Source organism: Mesoplodon densirostris, chromosome 17 (assembly GCF_025265405.1).
Source record: "Mesoplodon densirostris isolate mMesDen1 chromosome 17, mMesDen1 primary haplotype, whole genome shotgun sequence".
NCBI classification, from domain to species: domain Eukaryota; kingdom Metazoa; phylum Chordata; class Mammalia; order Artiodactyla; family Ziphiidae; genus Mesoplodon; species Mesoplodon densirostris.
In genome coordinates, this window is record NC_082677.1 from 2,928,064 (window position 1) to 2,951,718 (window position 23,655).

Sequence of the window (23,655 nt, forward strand, 5' to 3'; positions counted from 1 at the left end):
CCTCCCCAGCCCTCATCTTCCACTTAGGATTTTTTTTAATATTGGAGAAAAGCGGGGTGGAGACAAAGAAGGAGAGGTAGGCAGACACGTGCTGGCCCCCAGGTCTCCAGCACTCGCAGCTGTCTAGAGATTCTACCGCAGACACGGTCACCCTCCTCCCAGGGCATCCTCTGGTTTGGAAGGGCCGGAAAGCCAGACAGCGAGGCCCCTGGGAGCAGCCCTGGCCCGATGGAGGCGGGGGCTGCAGCCTGAGCACCCAGTCTTCCTCCCTCCTCCCTCCGCCTGCCCAGGCTCCCCTCCCAAACGTGACCTAGACCCACATCATTGTCCCTGGGGCAGGGGAGCAGCTTCCCGATGCACCCAACCCCAGAAGCAGTGTGGAGTCAGTAAAAGGCGGGGGTGGAACTGAGAGCTGCGCGGGCAAGAGGAGAGGCCGCTGGCTGATGATGAGTCTCTGCCGACAGGACAAAGAGCAGGAAGGCCAGCTCCGGTGTTTCTGATCCCCCAGAGGCAGGGAAAGCAACGACCTCCTAACGGAATCTTGGTTCACGAATCATGATTCCAAACACTAAGCCACTGAGTGATCTACCAAATTCCTGAGAATCCTGAGATTATAAATACAAAAAACAAAAAAAGCAGTTATCTTTTTTTTTTTTTTTTTTTGCGCGGTACGTGGGCCTCTCACTGCTGTGGCCTCTCCCGTTGCAGAGCACAGGCTCCGGACGCGCAGGCTTAGCGGCCATGGCTCACGGGCCCAGCCGCTCCGCGGCATGTGGGATCCTCCCAGACAGGGGCACGAACCCGTGTCCCCTGCATTGGCAGGCGGACTCTCAACCACTGCGCCACCAGGGAAGCCCGAGCAGTTATCTTTTAAGGAGCGAGTTCCAGCACTCACACAAAAAGCCAATGTGAAAAGTTTTTACATATACTGAAAATGGCACAATATCTCTTCCGTGGTATTTCTGCCCCAAATGCATAACCTCCATCTAAAGTGAGGAAACAACTTCCCTGGCGGTCCAGTGGTTAAGACTCTGTGCTCTCAATGCAGGGGGCCCAGGTTCAATCCCTGGTCGGGGAACTAGATCCCACAGGCCGCGGGGCAACTAAGAGTTCGCATGCCACAATTAAGGAGCCTGCGAGCCACAACTAAGACCTGGCGCAACCAAATAAATAAATAAATGTTTCTAAAAATAAAAATAAAAAACTAAAGTGAGAAAATGTCAGACAAATCCCTGACAATTCCCTGGAGGGAATAACTGATGTGGCTCTTTGAAACTGTCAAGGTCATGAAAGGCAAGGGGACTAAAGAAACATAACAGTTTGAGAAAACAGTTTAGTTTGACAACAAAATGTAATAGGGATCCCAGGCTGGACACTGAACCAGAAAACGGCATTAGTGGGAGAAATGGCGAATTCCAAATGAAGTGAGTACAATTGTGCCAGTGTGAACATCCTCTTTGGATCACAGCACTGTGGTCACACCAGGTGTCCGCATCAGGGGAAGCTGGTGAAGGATACACGGGACCTCTCTCCTACTTTTATAACATTTTTTAAGGTTAAATTATTTGAATGTAAAGGCTAAAAGCAAAAGAACAAAAAACAAAACAATGTTCCCTGCAAATGATTAACACTGTCCAAAGCTGCTCTAACATCAGGACTGTAAATCATAATTGGAAAAAACTTGCTGGATTGTTTCTAGTGAAAGGTGAAAAAATGGGGAAGAAAGCACTGCCTGGTCTACTTTTTTATAATCACACAAGCTGGGGCATCCGTAGAGCGTTTCTAAGTCATGTTTAGCTCAATCCTGAAAACGCTGTTTCTAGGGTGTTGTTTCTACAAGGTCCCTCTGAGATGCCTGAGCCCGTGGATAAACAGCTCCATGAAGACCCAACACTCCATTGGCCAGCCCGAGTTAAACAGCAGTTTCGAAGAAAAGGAAAACACCAGACTTGCCCAAGTGGTGGTTAGTGTGCCCTGTAACAGCACATTACCGCCCTCGAAGTGATGAAATCGGAAAAAAATTGACAACCTTCACTTTACAGTACATCTGGGTCTGTTGTTCTCACCCATCTGAGGCTTTACAGTGAGTGACATAAAAGGCAACAACGACCTGCTGTATCATAAATAAATTCATAAAAAAATTTAAAAAGGCAACAACGGTTACAGGTTGTCCTATTTCTTACTAAGTAACAAATATCCACTAAATACCTCCTGGATAGAAGGCACTGAAGCTGCAAGGACAAACAGAACCCAGACCCGCCCTCATGCAGTGTTTATATTCCAGTAGACAGTCATGTTCTATTGAAAAGCTCTACAGTAGAGGAACATGCAAAGTATTTTTGGAACATGGGGGAGAGAAGGATTAGCCCAGGTGGAGAGGTCAAGTAAGGCTTTGAGGAATGAGTAGGAGTTTGTCAGGTACAGGAGGGAGTGTGGGCTTGTGAAATCTCGTGACCTGTTCACGAGTCGAGGGTGACTAGAACGTGCAGGGAAGCAGGAAGTGGTGGGAGAGTCAAAAGCACTGGCCCAACGTTAAAACGTGACCTCCATTAGAATTCCTCAGAACACATAACAAGTTAACTTTTAAAATATTAATTCTCACCACTCCTCTTCAAGATCATAGGAAACAGAGATACTTTAGTGATCATAATGTTTAAAATGCAGCAGAGAACCATCAGAGGAGCAGGGTGCTCATCAGTGAAGAAATTAGAAAATTAGCCCAGATGTTGTGAGCACCCCCCATCATATTAATTCTTGGCTTTTTCACTTAAGTGAACTGCGGAGATTCACAAACAATCCCTAGCTTGACTATGGTCCTGAATGCCTCATAAACTACAGAGAGCTATTTCAGAAGGACCTACACACAGACAGAAACACACATGAAACCCAACTTTTGAACCAGAACGTTTGACCTCAGCAGAGAGAGGGTGGCTCTTGATCCAAGGAGTTCTGTTTTGACATCTGACCCTATTTGTTTTGGGTTCCGGAACCTCTTACCCCAGGTCCCACCAAGGCCTTTGAACATGAAAACCCTATAGTTGAATCACTAGTTTCACTTTCTGACATCAATGAGCCTTTTATATTTTGAAAATATCCTCTCTTCCTGTAGGAAGAACAAAGTGTGGATTGATTGTCTGAGCATCTTAGCATCCGTCAGAGCTCTTGACCTTCCCCGAATCCAACACCATATTCAAGGGTAACAATGGTTGGAATATAAACTAACTCTAACCTAGACTTTTAGGCTTGTGTTTACCAAACACAAAACTGAAGGGCCTTTTACCCCTACAAATATACACGTGAAAACCGAAGCAAATGGCTTTAACTTATGGCATTTGCAGCCACAGGTTATTAGAATCAGAAAGGGCCTTAACAGTGGTCTATACCCTGTGGGTTACAGACTTTGCAACAAGTATAGTTACGTCAATAATGCCAATTGTGCTATGTGACATAGCTAAGCAGTGCCAGAACCAGGAAAAGCCGGAGCAGCTGACCCTTTGTAGAATGTGTTTTCTACCTTTCCAGATTGCCAGAGTTTATTTTTATAGTTCCGGTGGTTAGCAAACAGTATTCTGAAATCTTAACAACTAATTTATATGTCTTTAAAATCCAAATCTAAAATTTTAAAAAACATGACTTTCTGCAGTACCTTGATGTAACACATGGCAATGAAAGAACCTCTTGCTGGCAGGTGTCCTCCCTCTCTCCCCCAAATAGGGCGAAGTCCTAACCCCTGTGAATGTGACCTTACTTGAAAATAGGGTCCTTACAGATGTAGTCAAATTAACATGAGGTCATACTGGATCGGGGTGGGCCCTAATCTGACTGGTGTCTTTGTAAATGTCGACAGAGACCCATAAGGAGAACACCGTGAAGAAGGAGGTGGGGATTGGAAGGATGCACCTGTAAGCCAAGGACACCAGGACTGCTGGCAACCAGCAGAAACTGGGAGAAGCAAGGAAGGGTACTCCCCTGGAGCCTTTGGAGAGAGCTGTCTCCTGGTGCCCAGGAGAACTGGGTGATTTGCCTGAGGTCGTACAGTAAATAAATAAGGACCGAGCCAGAGCGAGAACTCAGGCTGCCTGCTTGCGTCCTTTCTCCCACAGGGCGGCATAAACCAGGCTTGTGTTTGGCCAGCCATGCAGATCTGACGACAGGTCATGTTGGCTTCACTCAATAGAGGTTTATTTTTCTCCCATAACAGGAAATTTGGAGAAAAGCCACCCAAGGCTGACATGGCAGCTCCATCATGTAACCAGGTTCCAGGTTTCTTCTATATTCCTGTTGTGTCATGCTTGGCAAGATGGTTCCCATCTGTAACTACCAGCTCTGTGTCATGGGGGGAAGGGCAAAGGGCAAAGATCAAAATGATGCCTGGCAGTTACTTCTTGGAGAAGCTTTCCTGCATGCCCTGCCCAGGGGCTCCACCTGCATCTGATTGGCTGAAACGTGTCACCTGGTCAGTCGTAGCTGCAAGGGAGTCTGGGAGGCTGGGTGCCTTAAGTGCACATTGCTGCCCTGAACAAAACCTGGGCTGTTACAAGGAATGGACGGTGGGCTGTGTTTGCTACAGCTGCCGACGCCTCGAACCTGCCTTCCGCTATTTCACGTTGCCAAGTAACAGTCACCTCCTTGTCCCCTCTCACCCCAGTTCCCCGCCCACCGCCAGTGTTCCGATACACCAAGATAGCCAGGCTCCACAGGTGTCTCTCCTGTTTCTCAGCAAAACTTCAATTTTCCCAGAGAAGGGTTCAAAGCAACCATCTCTTAAAGTAATTAATATGACCATGTGAAAGCTGTGTTCATCCTGGATTTTGTTACACTTCCCATTTCAAGTCCGTGGTCCTATGGTTCTCATAAACAGTTAGGATTCATGTCTTGTAAATCCCAACATTTCAGCATCCAGACTGTACCTCCTAGATGTCCGGAAGTAGCACAATGCCCCTTTATCCTACATGTCTGGATTCTGAGCTACTGACCCTGCCCTCCAGGTGCTCTCTGTCTGGATGGGAGACACCCGGGTCCTGGTCAGGTTAAGTGGAGGGACGTGGGTGTCTGCAAGAGTCCAGGAAGCGTTCCAGGAAGAGGACCACTGATGGGACAAGGTATGCACAGCATGTGGTATGAATGCTTTTTTTTTTTTTTTTTTTTTTGCTGTAAGCAAATGCAGAACTTTAAAACCCAAGTAAACTTTGGTTTCTTCAAAGCAGCCACCAAGTGGACTTTAACAATGCAGCCTTTGTTCAAAGCATTCCTTGAAATTTGTTCAAATGCAAGTCCATTTCTGAATTACTTTCAAGACTATATAAAAATCTTTGGAATTTTTCTCACTGGAAAATCCTTGTCCCTTAGGATGGGTTTTATTTTCTGGACACAGGGGAACAGAGAGACACAGGGAGACAAATACGTGAATCAGGATAGAGCAAGTGAGGAGCCCTGCTAAGAGCTCACCACGGCTATCTCGCAAGAAGCTTATCTGCAGAGAGGCCCCCCGCTCCTTAGATCACATATGCAAAGCCCACAGAGAAGAAAGTAAAACATTCAAAAGGCAGTGGAAACTTGAACAGGCCTTTATTTAAGTCCAGGACAATAGTGTGTTTACTGGGTCTGTGGATTTCTGTCTTCCTGGTCAGAGGACAGGTGTTTATGACTTCACACGTGGTCCGGGTTTTATCCTGAGAAGCTGTTAAACCTTCAGCACCAAGAACTCTTCCCTTATGTCCTCAGGGTCGTGGGTGTGGAAGGGTTCATCCCGGGAGGCAGGCCTCCTCTCAGCTTCTGACCTTGCCTGATAAGCAGCTTGCCCTCTTGACACCCAGTCGTGAGTTGAAATGTGGCCCATGAATCAGCAAAGTCATTTTCCCCCCATGTGCTTCCAGAGTTCTCATCAGCCCCACTTTGCTCGTCTCTGACCTTTCGCCCTTTTTCTCTCCTCTGTTCATGTTTTCCCTCCTCCCAGCTGGATCCCGGGATGGTGGTCTGAGCCCTGTCTGCTATGCAGTCTCCTTTTCACCCACTTAGGGGCGGGTGTCCGCACGGCTCACACCGGACACTGGACAGCTTTCTCCTTTCGGCTGAGGAAGCTCGGGGCCCCACTTAGTCACCAGCACCGTCGTCCTGTTTGTGCAAAGCTGCCCTCTGTTGCCTCAGCCGGGGGCTCCGAGTGGACTTAGGCTTCCCTGGCACGATTCCCTCATACAAAGTACAAACACACCTCCTCCAGCGCCTGGCCCCAAGCAGGGGATGAGGGAAGTCTGGGAGCGCACTGCCAGCACAGGGCGGAAAGCAAACTTGCTGAAGGGAAGGGCGGGGTGGGCAGCCTCCGGGCACCGCACCCCCTCTTTGCACTTCCCTATGATGCTGGGGTGTCGGAGGGGCTCCAGGTGAGGTTTTTTTTTAACATCTTTATTGGAGTCTAATTGCTTTACAATGGCGTGTTAGTTTCTGCTGTATAACAAAGTGGATCAGCTATACATATGGAAGCAACCTAAGTGTCCATCGACAGATGAATGGATAAAGAAGATGTGGCACATATACACAATGGAATATTACTCAGCCATAAAAAGAAACGAAATTGAGTTATTTGTAGTGAGGTGGGTGGCCCTAGAGTCTGTCATACAGAGTGAAGTCAGTCAGAAGGAGAAAAACAAACACCGCATGCTAACGCATAGATATGGAACACAGGTGAAAGACCACAGGTCATCGGGAAGCAGCACAGGGCGCCCCGGGGCTGCAGGGTCCTCCAGGGCCCGGACCTCTGGCCCAGGGTCTTGGGATTTTCACCCGCCCCTCCCTCCGGTCCCAGAGTTGCTGTGTGGTCCTCAGTCCGAGGAGGGACCCCCGGCAGCCCGGCACCGGCCCCGCTCACCGGGCAGGAAGAGGGGCGCTGGGGTCAGTTCCTGGCAGGAATTCTGCGGACAGTACATTGTGTGTTCTGAGTGATCAACACATGTCCATCACGCAGCCCTTGGGCACACACACTCAGGACACAAAGCACATGCGGCCAGAGATCCCTGCTGGGGTCAGAAGCCGCCAGCTCTTCCTTTCACCCCAGACCTGGAGAGCCCTCCTTCTGGGCTGACTTCAGGCCAGCACCACGGCTGTGGAGCAGGGCAAACCCAGCTCTTCCTAACTTCAGGCTCAGGGCTCCAGCAAAAGTCAGGCTTAAACTTTCTGTCACACCCTCAGCACTCCTACAGACCAGCCCCAATCTGTGTTTTCAGCAGATTTTTTTTTTCTTAAATCCTGAAACACAAAGGGTTAAAGGATCTCCCTGGGAATTTAAGGATTAAAGTCAGGCGCGGATTCCCATCCACCCCCCACCTCCCACAGGACAGATTTCTCCCTGATTCTTTGATCACTGGATGTTCCCCTGACCCCCACCATGTCACCGTGTCACCGAGTCAGTGAGGGCTGGGAAAGCGGGCCTGGCACCAAAGTCCACACAGGCCCTCTGACAGCAGGCACCACCGGACTTTGGCTCCAAGGCCCACATTGCAGAAGCCACCCCTTCAAAACCAGTGGTCCCTCGAGGGTCTCATTAGTGGATGGCTCGGCCACAGGCTGACAGCTGAGGGTGCTTGTTTTCCTGGTGCTGAGTTTATCTCAGCATTTGCAGGGGGCGGATTAGATGGGTACTCCACTGCAACTTTCCTGTAACCACTATTGTCCTAAATAAAGAAAATAATCTGATTTTGGCTGGCAGAGAAAGTTTTCAAAGTGGTCAGTTCACTTGCTTTCCTACCAGCTTTTAAAGATCAACGTGTCATGAAATGTATTGAAAACGTAAGCATGAAATTATTTCATAAGTAAGATAAACTAAAGGCTAACCTTTCATTCATATTTTCAGTGGGAAATAAGCAGGTTCTTGAATAGAAGGTAGGACATCTTCACGCTCAAATCCTCTTTAAAGATATATTGTTTGCTCTGCTTCCAGGAATCCTGTTGCCAAAACAAGCCCGGATGTCACATCAACGGGATGTAAAATTGCAGATTCCCGGGCCCAGGAACAGCTGGTTCCCAAAGCCTTAGTTGGGGACAGCGAAGAACAGGCCGACCAGTAGTGACCTGAGGCCCAGTGGACTTTCCTGTTTGCTCTGCCCACTACTGAATTACCTGGGCTTTACCCTTGTCTCCAAACAGCTACCAGAAACCAGAAAAATCTGGCCAGGCATGGGGTTAGAATACAATAAAGCTGCTGCTTCAGAACAGTTTGGAAATCTTTACGGAGCAGGTTAGGCAGGTTCCCAAGCAGAAGGTCACTCCCCTCCCGGGCTTGACAAGTGCACGTATGCGGTCGCCCCACAGAGCACAGGAAGAAGCCCAGTTCTAAGTGCAAGGGCCCTGGTCCGGGACACAGCCCTACGGGGCCGCCTGTGAAGATCGCGTTACTCCCTAACACCCCAGGCTCTCGCGGCATAACAATGACTTGTTAGAGGTTCCATCCACCCAGAGCCTGCCCGCGCCAGCAAGAGCCCCTGCGACTTCGAAGAAAACCCGCAGACACCAGAGACAGCGTGCGGGGGCGAGCAAGAAGCCCTGGATGCAAACTCATCGGGGGAGGAAAAGCAAGAAACGGATGAAGCCATGGTTGTTTTCTATTTTATCTCCATCTGGGACGTGCCGCTGAAATGTACAACATCGTCCTCTTTGATTATACTGTGCTTTCTCTTCCATTCCATCCCAACGTTACACTTGCTGGTAAGTCAGTATTTCGTGCCCTTTCCAGCATGTCGACTGTTCAGCGAACCCTGATTGGCATGTACTGTGTGTACGGGATGGACTGATGCTTTGTGGCTCAACAAGATGACTTCTCTCCAGAAACGTTCAAGTTCCAGGCTTGACAGGCTCTCAACTGGACCAGAAGTGACGTGTCACAACAGCTCTCATCTCTGGAGCCCTTCCCGAGCCGCGCGGCTTCTGTTTCAGCCTATGGCTCACCTCCTCCAGCCGGCCGCATCCCTCGATGCTGCCTTGAGTGGACTACACCCGGGCTTCCATGCCCTCGGGCTTCTGCTGGGTTTGCACAACTGGGAGCCCAGCCAGAAGGGAAGGAGGGAGGGAGGGAGGGAGGGAGGGAGGGGACACGGAGCCCACAGTGCCTGCAAGGCAGCCCTCTCCACCTCCGGGTCTGCAAAAGCCCCCTCCTGGGGCCGGTGCCTCCACGGCCACCAGCCAGGGCAGGCAGGCCCTGTGGCTCCCCTACCTGGCGAGTTACTCCTTTATGACACATTCTTCATGTCAGCCCCTCCCACCAGCCCTGACTGGCACTCCTCCCGTGACTTTGGGGTTATTTAATTAGATCCTCAAACAGCACGATGAGGTAAGTATTATCAACTTCACTTTACAGACCCTGCAAGGAAGTCTCCGGCGGGTTCGGGGATCTCCCCAAGGCCATACGTGAGAGAGTGGACTTCCTGGAATTCAAACCCATTTCTGTTTGGCTTTACAACCTCTGGTTTTCCTGATAATCGAGAGAGAGAGAGAGAGAGAGAGAGAAAGAAGAGAAGAGAAGAGAAGAGAAGAGAAGAGAAGAGAAGAGAAGAGAGAGGGAGAGAGAGGAGAGGGAGAGAGGGAGGGAGGGAGAGAGAGAGAGGGAGAGAAGATTCGTGGTACGGATTAGTGAAGAGCTGGCAAGTTAATAATGAAAATAATAATTAATGCCCATGTTCTGGTCTCTTTCCCTGATTCTGTCCAGGGAAACTCCAGGCTGAACACCAAATGTCACTGGCTTCAGAAAATGACTCAAGTCCAGCCTTTCCCGAGGAGGAATCTGTCAGCTGACCGGCTGGTTAGAGTGTGGCAGTCGTGAGACCACTTTGAGCCCCTCACTGCGTTTCTGGTTAATTTAATGCTGTGACAAGCTGTGTCACAGGCCTCAGGCTGCACCCCCCAACCCCCGGGGGCCCCGCCCAGACCAAGCACCCATCACCGCAGCAGAGACCCAGTGGCCCTGCCCCACTGCCTGCCCGGGAGAGGCAGCCCTGCAGCACACGGGGGCAGAGAAGGGAGCGGAACTGCAGCGGGACCAAACCACGGGCTGGGCGTGGCGGGGAGGATGCTCCCCATCACTTCTAGGCCAAGGCTGCCCTGTCTGCACCCGGTCCGTCCCCGTCTCTCCAGGAGCCACAGGCCCGGCCTGAAGCAGAGCTGAAGACAGCTGCTCTCGGCTGCTGGGAGATCCATCGCTGGGAAAAGGGGGTGTCTGAAATCCACACTCGAGTGGGCTCACTTTCCCCTCCTGTTGGTCCTTCCTTTACTCGGCCAGTGAACTGGCCAGATGTCTACGCGGCGTCTACGATTTTGAAGAAGAGTGCGGGGCTTCCTGCACCCTGCCCCCACCTCCTGCGCCGTTGTCTTGGGTCGACCAAAGCACGTCTGCCCGCTCCCCGACTTGCCCTTCACCTCTAACATGACCCCCTCCTCCTCCCCCCTCCCCGGCACGACACACTTCATCCCTGGAATCCTGAACACCTTAGCCATGTATAAGGAAGCAATTCCCTGGTTATTAATTCAGCTGGGTGGCCTGACAGCTCTCTGGAACTCTCCCTGGCTCCTTAAACCAAGTGGACCTCCAACTGGTGACTATTACGGAAGTTTAGGTTGCTCCCTGGGTCCCCTCAAGGGGTCACTGCATTCTCTATCTGTGCTGGAGGAGGAATGGAGAGGCCCTCACCTCACCACAGCGTGACCACGCACCAGCTTCTGTCAGGAGGCAAACATCTGGGCTTCCCTGGTGGCGCAGTGGTTGAGAGTCTGCCTGCTGATGCAGGGGACACAGGTTCGTGCCCCAGTCCGGGAGGATCCCACATGCCGCGGAGCGGCTGGGCCCGTGAGCCATGGCCGCTGAGCCTGCGCGTCCGGAGCCTGTGCTCCGCAACGGGAGAGGCCACAACAGTGAGAGGCCCGCGTACCGCAAACAAAAAAAAAAAAAAAAAAGAGGCAAACATCTTCCTCTCACCCCCGTCTCCCCTCTGCCCCTGCCCTGGACCCCGAGGCCCCGAATGTCCCTTCCCCAGTGCCATGAGAGGACTTGACCCTCATTAGGAACGGGGCCTCCAGACTCATCTGCTGATGAATCCAGAGGAGGTGGGCTCAGAGCCACCAAATGCCAGCTCCAGAGTCAGTGCCTTTAGAAGCCACCGCTGCGTGCAAGCTTCAGTGACGGCGGGGGTGGGCAGACACTAGGAGCCTGACAGAGGACGCGGGGTGGGCCGTGGAGCCAACTGGGCGCAGGGTGGAGAGACCCCATCTCGCACGGCAGCCTCTAGGCCTCGCCTTTGCCTCCACGCCGTCTCACCCTGTGAAGGAGTTTCAGTTCCTTTCAGACCCCTGACCCCATCTAGGGGCTTGCTCTCATAAACCGGGTCAGGCAGGTTGGCGTGGAAGAAGAAGCTGATACTGTCCTAGGAGCGTCTGGTCCCTCTGCAAACATCTGGACGAGTCTGCACGGAATGTTAGAAACCAACAAAATGGGCCAAACATTGACTATATAAAAATACATGTAAAAAAAAGGCATAAGTTGGAGTAACTGGACCCCCTGCTGTGTGTTACAGGGGACAACAGTAGGATCTGTACAGTTCAAGACAACTGAACGAAATTTACAACCAGGAGTCAAATGTTTCCTTAGCTTTGGAAAGGCTGATATACTGCCTAACACTCAGGTAGGCTTGTTGGCTGGCCTTCGAGCAAATCCACTTCCAGAACTGCCATTTCCACCAGAGTCTGTAAGGCAGCACAGCGCTCTAGGAGGGGGTCCACCCTCGTTTGGGAAGACCTGGTCCCCTGGAGAGGCCAGCCCGGCGTGGCTACGGCGCCTCTCAACTCACGGGCGGGGAATGAGAGGGATTCTTCACCATGTGGTTAAAACGCCCCAAACACACAAAACAAAAACTTTAAAACCCCCAAATCAGTTTCTCATCAGCTGTTTTCCCTAAAAGAACTCAGACAGCTGCTTTCTTGGTGACCTTACATGCTTTCTGATGCTTCAAGACTCAGCCCTGAACAGGCTGGGCCTGGCAAGGAGAGAAAGGAGGTTGGTTATGATTCTGAGAGCCCTGGGCTCCGCGCACGCCCCCCCAGCGTGGACCCTGTCCGCCTGGGGCCGGCCACGTGGTACACGGGTCGGATCTCCCGGGCATTTGAGCCATCCTGTCCCAGGGCCCGTGTGCCCAGCTTTTCTCAAAAGCCAAAAACAGGAAATCTGTTAAGGAATTAACAATGGTTTTCTCTGGGTGGAGGAGTTTTAAGTGATTTATTTCTGCTTTAAACATCCCTGTATATTCCCCAATGGGCCTTCGTTGCTTTCATAATTTAAAAAAAAAAAAAAAAAAAAAAAAAAGCAAGCCTGAGACAACGCCTACTTCCTCTTTATCATTTGTTATCTTGCATTTTTCTGTCCCAGGAAGCTTCCGCCCACCTTTCATGGAAGCGCCAAGCCTACATTCCCATTTGTACGGAGAACGCAGCAAATGCCTCTCTCAGTACATGTGTGGTTCTCTCTATTAAACTGTAATTGCCTGGTTGGCAAGGATTCCAAAACACCAGGCAGCCCCTCCAGCTCCTAATCCTGCACAGAGACTTTTTTTAGCTGATACTTTGATTCCGATTTTAAGCATTTAGTGATAATGACAACAACATTTATGGAGTGTTTACGCCAGAATCTGCCTAAGCACTTCACAAGCATTAACGCTGAATCCCCAAGGAACCTTAGGAACTGGGGGCCACTATGATCCCCATTTTACAGGTGAGACTATGGAGGCACAGAGCAGCATAGTAATTTGCCTGAGATCACACAGTGAGTGAGAGGCGGGGCCTGAGTTGGAATCCAGGCAATCTGACCCCAAAGACCATAGTTTACGCATAGACAATGTAGATAAAGTTAACTTACTTTCCTTGCAGCTCCTCCTGCTGCTGGGCATGGTGGGGACAGAGGCAAGGGAAGACCACTCACGCCATAAATCTTCCCAGAAATCACAGCAAGACCAATGTGAGTAACCCAGGCCATGTGCCAGAGCGGCAGGAAGTCTTCTGCATTCTGCAGTGTTTCCCTGCAGTCACACGCCAGTTTCTTGATAGTCACTAACTAGGAAATTAAGCAGCAGTCATAGAATCCAACTTTTGCAGAGAAGCAAACACTCCCAGGAGTTTGCAGGACGGAGGAATCTCGGGGCCAAACACAGATCTCAGCAGGGCAGGAGCCCACCACCTTCCACAGACACACCGACAGCGGCATTCGGTGGTTGCCCCTCACTGTCACGTTAGGGGCACATAACTAAGAGGCCACAGGCTGTTTGAAGGGATGCCAGCATTTGATCCCCAGGGGTAATGGTGGCAGGAAGAAATTCTGTCTAAAACGCCTGGGTATTCCGCTCTGGGATGTTCTCTCAAAGCACTCTCCTGGGGACATGTGGACGGACCCGAGCGCATCGGTGGACCTGCCCTCAAGGGTCTCCACTCGTCTTGGGCTTTGAGAGGCTCCCTACCCGGCTTTGGGCAGCTGGTGCTGGTCCAGTCCTTGGGAGGGCTGGTTACAGAGGAGACAGGAGATAAGACTGCCCACAGGACAAGTTCGGATCCTCGGCTAAGTTAGGAGACAGACTGGGGAAAGCTGTGGTTCTCTGAGCAAGTGAGCACTTTTCAGGACCCTCTGTAGAGGCAGCTGCTCAGACCCAGCAGAGGGTATCACAGATGCCCACCTCAGCGGGCGCAAAAGGAGTCTTGAGAAGCAGCTCTGGGAGCTGCCCCACGAAGGTGACTCCCTTGACTCCCGGGTCCACGGGAAACCACCCACCAGATGCTGAGGAAAGACCTGCAAAGGCAGGTTTTCTCCCTCAATATCAATCTGAAAACTTTTCTGTTGCATTTGTATAGGATTTTCGAGTTGTAAACTATTCCTTTATCCTTGGCAAGGACTTGATAAGAACTTGCAAACAATGGCAAAGAGGAGAACACTGCCTGAGGATCTCAGTTTGTCAATTCAACCCCCGAACACTTCTCCTGGCCCCCTCCACACTGGCGTGTAACTGCAGGCGTGTTACCGCAACTCTCCAGGGCTCCACGGTTCTCTTTGTGCCGTGGGGATGGGGTTAGTGTCTCCCTGACGGGGCTGTGAAAATTCGACGAGGTAATAATCCCTGTGACGTTCTTCCCTCGGGGACGAGCGCATCGTAGGTAACAAATATGAGCTGGTTCTCCATCCTGCTGTCATTGTCAGGTATGGAGAGGTAACCAGGTGCAGGCACCAAGCCAGGAATAGAGACGGCCAGATGGTAATGTGGTCCCTCCCCTCGGGAAACAGTCCAGCACGTGGTTCCCAAAGTGTGGTCCCCAAAGCAGCAGCACCAGCATCATAGGGACTTGCGGGAAACACCAACTTCCAGGAGCCACCCCAGACCTACTGCATCAGAGCCTCTGGGGGGTGGGGGGCAGGGCCGGCCACCTGCGGTTTACGAGCCCCCAGGTGACTCACAGCTAAAGGTTGAGAGCCAGGCAGAATGAATGGCGCGCATCTGATGTGCTTTTTGTCATGATGCTGAATTTTAGTGAATTGAGTTTCCTGTGGTTTGAGCTCCCTTGGTTCCTGAACACACCATGTGTGAGGAATCCACGGGCGCCAAGGGTTGCCCAGCCACACTTGGTAACTACCGTAAATGCATACGGAGATTGGCACACATGGCATTTCTCCAACTCTGCATTTTCCTGCTGCAAATGAGGGAAAGTGGATCAATTAATTAGAGAGAAGTAGGCCCCGGCTGGCAAGTTGAGAGGGTGCGGGGCGTGAGCCCTCTCGGGCATCGAGGGAACGGGATGAGGGACGCCAGGCAGCCTGGCTCAGACCCGCCTCCCGGGTCCTGGTAGGTTCTGCCTGGATCCCCGCGCTCTGCAGGGCTGCCTCGCGACGTCAGGACTTCCGTTCTCTCTTCCAGAGCTTTTACCAATCAATTCATGAGCTGTAGTTGGTGTAACAAATCAAACGAATAGCCATCAACAGAGATTACTACTGCAGCTCCTTTACGGCCACTAACTTTATTCAAGTCCTTCTAAGTCCCCTTTTGGCAAATGAAAGGGTAAATTTTATCACGTGAGTTTGACAGGGTGGGGTTTTTAAGGACCACAATTATAATGTTGAAGCAGAACAGAATGTGAACAAAAATCGTTTCTTCACATAAAGACCCTCCAGCTCCAAGCTGTATCTCTGTAGCCCAAACACGAATGAATGAAGTGAAGAGCAAACTAGGGGCTGCTGAAGCCCTGCTGCAATCATGGGTCTGGGATGGTTTCCTTGCTCTTTTCTCATTTTTTAAAAGGAATTTAAGGACCATTTCAGGGAGCTTCCTTCTGAGGCAACAAAGCTCAGAGAAAAATCACACACTGCAGACAGTTCTTGAGAATTGGAAAATGAACACACCTCTCAAAGTCCCATCATTTGTTCAGATCTACGCAGTGATTAATCAAATAAGGTGATCCCTGAAGACGAGGAAATATATTTGACAAAGTATTTTATTGTTGAGACTGTGAGAAACTGCAGGCAAGGTTGGGAATGATCCCAGGGCGTCAGGGTCCAGACACGGGGCAGTCTGGACGGCCCGGCAAGGACAGAGGGAGCTGCAGCAAAGCAGCAGGAGGAAGAAGAGTCTAGACAGGCCCAGGCGCTGGCATCTCCTCACTCCTCGTGCAGCCGGCTGGGGGTCCCCGTGTATCAGTAGAGGATTCCCTCTGTCATTAAATCTGCATTTATCTCCCAGTTCAGTCTGCAGTGTAGGTACTGCTGCTCCACTGCAAGAAGTGTCTGGTGCCATCCGGTAAGAATTAAAGCTGAGCAGAGTGCTGAGCTCCTCCAGCTTCAGGGATGGTCGGGCCTCGCTGGGAATCCCACCTTCACGCCTTCCATCTACAAGACAGCAGGCCAGCGGCTCACTCTCGCTGAGACGCTTCACATTTCTTCATCCGTACGATGCGGGGACACTAACCACCAGCAGAGCCGTCGTGCTCGTGAAGATCCAGTGCTGATCCGGGCACGAGGTGTGGCACGTGTGCCCAGGGTGTGATGGTGGCAGCCAGCCTCCACGATGTCCCCCCACCGCCGTCCCGTGTGCTGCCCTCACTAGGGACACGCCGGCCCGTGCCACCAGCACGGCCCTGCAGAAACGGGGGCGGCGTGACTTCTGAGACAAGGTCGTGACTGACGGACACAGCGCTGACCTGGATCATTCTCCCTGGGGGACACCCACCAGTGACGTGGGGACACCCAGACGGCTTCTTGGAGAGGCCGTGACGTGAGGCACTGAGGCCTCCTGCCGAGAACCAGCGCCCGCCTGCAAGGTGAGTGCGTGAGCATCTTCGATGTGGCTCTGCCAGCCGCGGTCCAGCCCGCACGGTGGGGCAGCCTGAGCCAACCTCTGACATCGGGGGACCCGGCGCTGGAGCCACCCAGGTGAGCTGCTCCTGAGCTCCTGACCCCCAGACGCCAGCTTATTACTGTCGTAAGCGCTAAGCTGGGGGTAACAGTAACCGCCACCCTGGGAGCCTCTTGGTCCACACAGCTGATGCCTGAGGTCAGCTCCTCCAGGGTCCCCTCCTGACGAGGAAAGCACTCAGATGGCCTTTAAGGAGTATGTATTTATTTCCACCACCTCGAAGGGCAGGCAGACCTGAGGACCCGCAGGGCCCCTTCGTTTCCCGTGATCCTACCTTGTCTGCTCCCCGGAGAACGTTTCTGGAACTCCACAGCCAAACTCCAGACCTACCCCGGGGGGCTGGGAGGCCTCAAAAGCAAAGTGAGAGCAGTTGGACTGACCTCAAGTTGCTGCCAAAAGCAAAAATCAAAACTGGAAGAAACCATCTGAATTCAGAAAACATGAAACATGGCTGAGGCAGCCGTGCTCTTAAAGTCAGAGGGCTGGTGAGCCGGGGAGGGCCGTGGCCTCGCGTCTGTGAGTGTACACACACGCACACACACACACACACTGAGCTGGCCTCGACGTCACACACACACACACACACACACACACTGAGCTGGCTTCGATGTCACACACACACACACACACACACACACACACACTCTCTCTCTCTGAGCTGGCTTCCACATCCTCAGTTCTAACACTCAGGAAGCAATGAGGAAACACACAATCAGATCTGATAGACCCCCAGCAAGAGGAACAACAATCCTTCTCTTGTCCACCTTCGAGGAACTGACTTCCAGCCTCTCCAGAAGCTGTTTCTGGGGAGCCCCTGTCCAGCCTCGCTGCCCATCTGACTTAGAAACCTGACCAAGGTCGACATTTGTCCATCAGGCTGCGGCTGACCTGTGCGCTGCTCAGAGAAGCACGAAAGAGAAGTGAAATTTCTCTTGCACATCCAGACTTGTAGGCGACCTTTGCATGACTCAAGCGATCTGTACGAAACAGAAAACCCATAACCCCAGAGAATACTCTGCAAACTGACAGGACCTCCTCCTCGCTTGAGTGGGTGTTTCTATAACTTGTATTATTTCCTTGTCTCATTTAAAAAGGTAACCCAGCTGCTTTACAGAAGTAACTTATTAAACCACCAGCTCAAAAAAGAGTTGGTGTCACCACTAACGATGGTTCGAGCGAAACAACTTTTGCCCAAAATATTAAATAACTGAAGTAAGAATGTCTCGGTATGTGCACAACGTGGTTTAGTTACAAAACTAAAACTTAAAGTGGACATGGTCCAGATCGCCTCTTCAGAAGTGTTCCAGGAACACGTGAGGGAAGAGGACCAGGAAGTGCCCCAGAGACGGCGTCCACCCGGCTGCCTGGGGGATGCTGCCCCAGGCACCCCAGCTTCTAGGAAGTCAGGCTGCCTCGACTGGAGGTCATCACAGTAAGTAGCCCCTCCTGCTGAGTGGAGTCGGTGAGGACGAACTATAAAACAATTCTAGAAAGCGTGCAAGGCTATCTGAACCATACAGAGGAGGTCTTGGCCGACACAGCAGGAGAAAGAGCACAGGAGGGTAAATGCATGGGTAAGAATTTGAAGCAAGATCAGCCAACATCATATAGCACAGCTGGGCACTGAGGACCCTGCAGAGGGAGGCTGAGTCCCCGTGCACTGAGGCCAGGAGCCGGGGGAGACTGTGGACCAAGACAGAAAATGCAGCGCAGGACTGAGACTTACAGAGGGCTGTAGTAATGTAAACAGCATGGTGACAGAGACAGAGACCATTACACCAGTGGAATAAATAGCAACTCTAAGCCGGACCCTTGCTCATACGATCAATTAGTATACGTCCAGGTGGCATCAGAATGTCTGGTTAGAAACTGGTAGGATAACAGATCGCACGTTAGATCTGTAACGAGCTGTTTGTGTTTAACAGATCAGAACATTTCGTTCACTTATTCAACAAACAGTGCCTGCCTGTTTTGGTGCCTGGTGCCACACTCAGCGTGGAAATTGCAATGAAGAACAAGGCTCACTGTCCTGGAGCTCATGTTCTGCTTGGAGACAGAACGTGCACCTTTATTTATGATGCATCGCGGTGCGCAGAGCAGAGGGATGAAGTGCCGCGGGGCAAGAAGCTCAGAGTAGAGAACTGACCCGGCAAGTTCAGGGAGCGAGAGGATGCTTAGGCCACACCCCTTGGCTTTGTCTGCAAGGCCAGAGGAGAGACCCCCGTCCTCACCAGCGTCCTGCCAGGAACGTAGTCCAGGTCTGCAGGAAGGCATGGTGGGCAGGGATGCTTCTGTCCTAAATGAGAGCATTCTGGGGGCCGAGGAGACAAGTGGAAGCGGCCACATGAATGCTGCTGCCGTGAATGACGGGAGAAGAGACCAGGAACCAGCACTTAGTAAGTCTTCAAGGACAGCGATCCTGAAGTCATTCAGAAGGACCCAGAGAACTGAACGGATGAGAATGCTCCTCAACTAACTGGACAAGCCTAGTACAATCTTCACAACGATTTCAAACAGGGACAGTGTAAATGACAAAGTTACAAGTCACTCTGGATTATGAACATGGGGGCAAAATAACCAAAATAAGATACTATCAGGCAAATTCCAAAAATGTATTTTTAAAAAAGCTATCGCGACCAAGTAGGAATTGCTATAATGGCTCCACATTAGAAAATTTATGTGTAATTCACCCCATTGAGATAAAAGGAAAAACAAAAAGCTTGGTCCATTAGACGCAGCAAAAGTATTTGATTCAGTTCAATAACTATTTCACCACAGATAGTGAAATGTTCCTAGTTTACTGTTAGTGAACTAGGAACTCAAGAAATATTTATTAATTTTATATAGGGCATCTTTCAAAAATCTAGTGCAAATATTGTCTTTAAAGGTAAAATATTAGGAGCTTTCCCTTCAAAAAAAAATAAAGAGCAGAGATCTGCTATTGCTGATTCTATTAAAAATTACACTAGTGATCTAGCCAGCAGACAAGAGAAAAAAGAAATGTAAGGATTGAAAAGAAAGAAAAAGCTGTCATTAACCACAGAGAATGATAGTCTAAATTAAAAATTCCCAAAAAACCCTGGTATTTATAAACTATTAAACCTAGAAGAGCGTTCTGCAAGGTTGCTGGCTGCAAAATCAATTCATGAAAACCACAGCATTTCCATATACCAGCAACAAACAATTAGTATATGGAACCTCCCTGGTGTCGCAGTGGTTAGGAATCCACCTGCCAACACAGGGGGCACGGGTTTGATCCCTGGTCCGGTAAGATCCCACATGCCGCGGAGCAGCTAAGCCCATGCGCCACAACTACTGAGCCTGAGATCCACTACTACTGAGCCCGTGTGCCACAACTACTGAAGCCCGCGTGCCTAGAGCCTGTGCTCCACAACAACAGAAGCCACCACAATGAGAAGCCCAAGCACCACAATGAAGAGCAGACCCCGCACACGCAACTAAAGCCTGCGCGCAGCAACACAACCATAAATAAATAAATAAATTTATATTAAAAAAAACAGTTAGCATAGGTCACTAAGAAATCCCATTCACAATAACAAAATTTATGTGTACCTAGAAATAATTCTAAGAAAAGATATATGAAATATTTGTATAGAAAATCATAAAACTTTACTGAATGAAATTAAAGAAGATGTTTTCAAAATGGTGAGATTTATAATATTTCCGGATGGGAAGATTCAATATCATACAGATGGCAGTTTTCTCCCAAATAATCTAAATATCAGTGCAATTTCAATCAAAAGACCAGCAGGATATTTTGAGGAAGTTGACAAGCTGTTCTTAAAATTCATGTAGAAAGTAAAGGACCAAAGATAATCTTCAAAAAGAAGTAAGCACGACTTATTTGAAATGAAGACATATAATAAGGCTATAGTAATTAAAGCAGTATGATAACAGAAACAGAGACAATTACACCAATGGAACAGATGGAGAATCCGAAAGGATGGACCCACATATACATGACAAATTAGTATATGACAAGGTGGCGCTAGAACTTGGTAGAAATAATGGACCATTCAATACGTGATTCTGGGACAAACAGCCATCATACACAGGAAATTGTATCCATATCTCGTATTATAAAAATAATTCTAGCCAAATGAAGACGTAACTAAATGTACAAAACTGAAAGTAGAATATATATGACACTGGGGTAGAGGAAAGAGTTTCTCGAATAAGACAAAGCACAAACAATAGAGGAAAAAATGATAAATTGGTTTACATAAAAATATGGAGTCCACAGGGAACTGTATTCAATACTTGTAATAACCTATAATGGAAAAGAATCTGAAAAAGAATATACATATATGTATATAACTGAATCACTCTGCTGTACAACTGAGACTAACAAAACATTATAAATCAACTATACTTCAATTTAAAAAATATATGGAGTCAACAGAAGCCCCCATGTAAGGGTGGATTCCAGGATCCATGTTAGAGAGAAATAATCATGAGCATCTGAATTAAGATACTGGCAAGAGAGGTGGAATGGATGGAAGATGTTACAGTTTATTTTCTTGGAATTAGAAATATTTTTCCCTAGTCTCTTTATTTTTATGAATAAAGAAGGGGCAAGAATGTTATACTCACAGATAACACAACATATTTCAGTTTTTACCAGCGGCCCAAAAGCCTTGGTGTCAGGTCACCTAACTCCTCACACCCTTACTTGAAGCTGGTTATTGACTGGAAAGATCTGCCCCGCCTCTGTGTACTCTGCTTTATGGGCTATAAAATTATCACTCCGTAGTGGAGCGGCTGGGCCCGTGAGCCATGGCCGCTGAGCCTGCGCGTCCGGAGCCTGTGCTCCGCAACGGGAGAGGCCACGACAGTGAGAGGCCCGCGTACCGCAAAAAAAAAAATTATCACTCCATTATCATAGGCTAACTGTTTATTCCCTAAATCGTTTTCAAGCACCTTGTCAGCAAGGATGTATTTACTTTGTTTCTATGTCCCTAGGATCTAGCACAGTAGGGGCTCAATAAAGGCCTGATAATAAAAAATGATAATAAATAATAGATATTATAAAAAATAATTATTAATAAATAAATAATAAATGGTCATTTACCCCCAAACCCTGCTTCTCCCCTACCTTCCGCTAGGTATTAGCCAAGTTGAGGCCTGGATCAGGGTACCAAGTGCCCAGGGCTGCAGATTCAAGGGAAGCAGCTCAGGAGGCTCAGGGGCTTTGGGGTTGACCCATGGACTCATTGTAATATTCAGTGACTGTGGACCTAGTTCCCTCAAACTTGGCTCCAAAGTGCAGCCCACTCCTCAGGTCTGTCCGCACGTGTCCCTTATTCCTTGCAGCATCCACTGGACAAGGGGGAATAAGGTCTGAGCCGCCAGCATTTCCCCCTTTCCTGCCCCCTGACCCGCGCTCTCCCGGCTGAGGGCCGAGGGCTCGGGGGGAGCAGGCTTAGGCGGCAGGGGACACGGCAGTACTGATTCTACGGGCTCCCCACTTCCTCTGTGGGCAGCCAGGAAAGGTGAAACCACGTGCCACGAGTCCTCGTATAGCTGCAACTAAACAGTTACCAATAGACTCACGAACTGTTAAAATAATATGGTGTTTCTGCCTGTCGAATTTGCAAGTTTAAAAGTATAATGACATCCAGGGTTGGCAGAAAAGTAGTACTGGCCTACAACGGGAGTGAGAAACTTATATAAACTTTCTATAAGGCAATTTGACAATGTGTGTCCAAAGCCTTAAAAATGTACAACCCTTTCATGAAAAGATGCTCAACATTGCTAATTATCAGAGAAATGCAAATCAAAACTACAGTGAGGTATCACTTCACAGCGGTCAGAATGGCCATTACCAAAAAGTCTACAAATAATAAATGCTGGAGAAGGTGTGGAGAAAAGGGGACCCTCCTCACTGTTGGTGGGAATGTAAATTGGTGCAGCTACTATGGAGGTTCCTTAAAAAACTAAAAGTAGAGTTATCATATGATCTCAGCAATCCCACTCCAGGGTACATATCCAGAAAAGACCAAAACTCTAATTTGAGAAGATATATGCACCCCGATGTTCACAGCAGCACTATTTACAATACAACAGCCAAGACGTGGAAGCAACCTAAGTGTCCACTGACAGATAAATGGACAAAGAAGATGTGGTACATATAGACAATGGAATATTACTCAGACATAAAAAAGCATGAAATAATGCCATTTGCAGCAACATGGATGGACCTAGAGATCATCATACTAAGTGAAGTAAGTCAGAAAGGGAAAGACCAAATATCATATGATATCCCTCATATGTGGAATCTAAAATATGACACCAATGAACTTATTTACAAAACAGAAACAGACTCACAGACATAAAAAACAAATTTATGGTTACCAAAGGGGAAAGGAGGGGAGGGATAAATTAGGACTAGCAAACACAAACTACCATAGATAAAACAGATCAACAACAAGGTCCTACTGCATAGCACAGGGAACTGTAACCAATATCTTGTAATAACCTGTAAGGGAAAGGAATCCCTTTGACTCAGTGATTTCACTTCCAGGAATGTTTCCCAAGGACACCGTCAATGATGCCTCAGATGACACTATCACAGATATTCACTGCAGATGATTTTACTAGAGCAAAATTCACAATCAACTTAAATGCCTAGTAATGGGGTGCTGGTTAAGTGAATTACAGTCTATCCATATAATGGAATACTATGCACAAATTGAAAAATAATAATGATGTAGGAAACACTTCAAAACATATGGCTAAGGGGGGTACAAAAGCCTCCAAAAGAGTATGTATGGTACGAGCTCTTTTTTTAAAGTGTCCATTAGTTCTCACTCTGATTCCCTACGGCTGACTCAGGACACATGCGCGCGCACACACACACACACACACACACACACACACACACACACACACACACACACACACACACACACACACACACACTCTGGGGTGGGGACTGTCATCAGTGGAAGAGAGATTTTAAACCCTTCTAGAAGACAGAGCCAATGCAAGGGTGTTGATGGTTAAAACTGAGTGCAGTGAGCTGCGGTCCAGAACACACAGGAGGGAAGCGGGCAAGCCTCCTGGCAAAACCCCGGGGAACCTCTGGGCTCGGGGCCAATGGGCGTAAAGAGTATGAACAAGGGAAGGTGCTGAAAACCAGAAACCAACTGGAAGTCGTCCCGGGGAAACCTCAGCGCCCGGCTCCCCACCCCGCATGCCATGGAAACCAGCACATTTA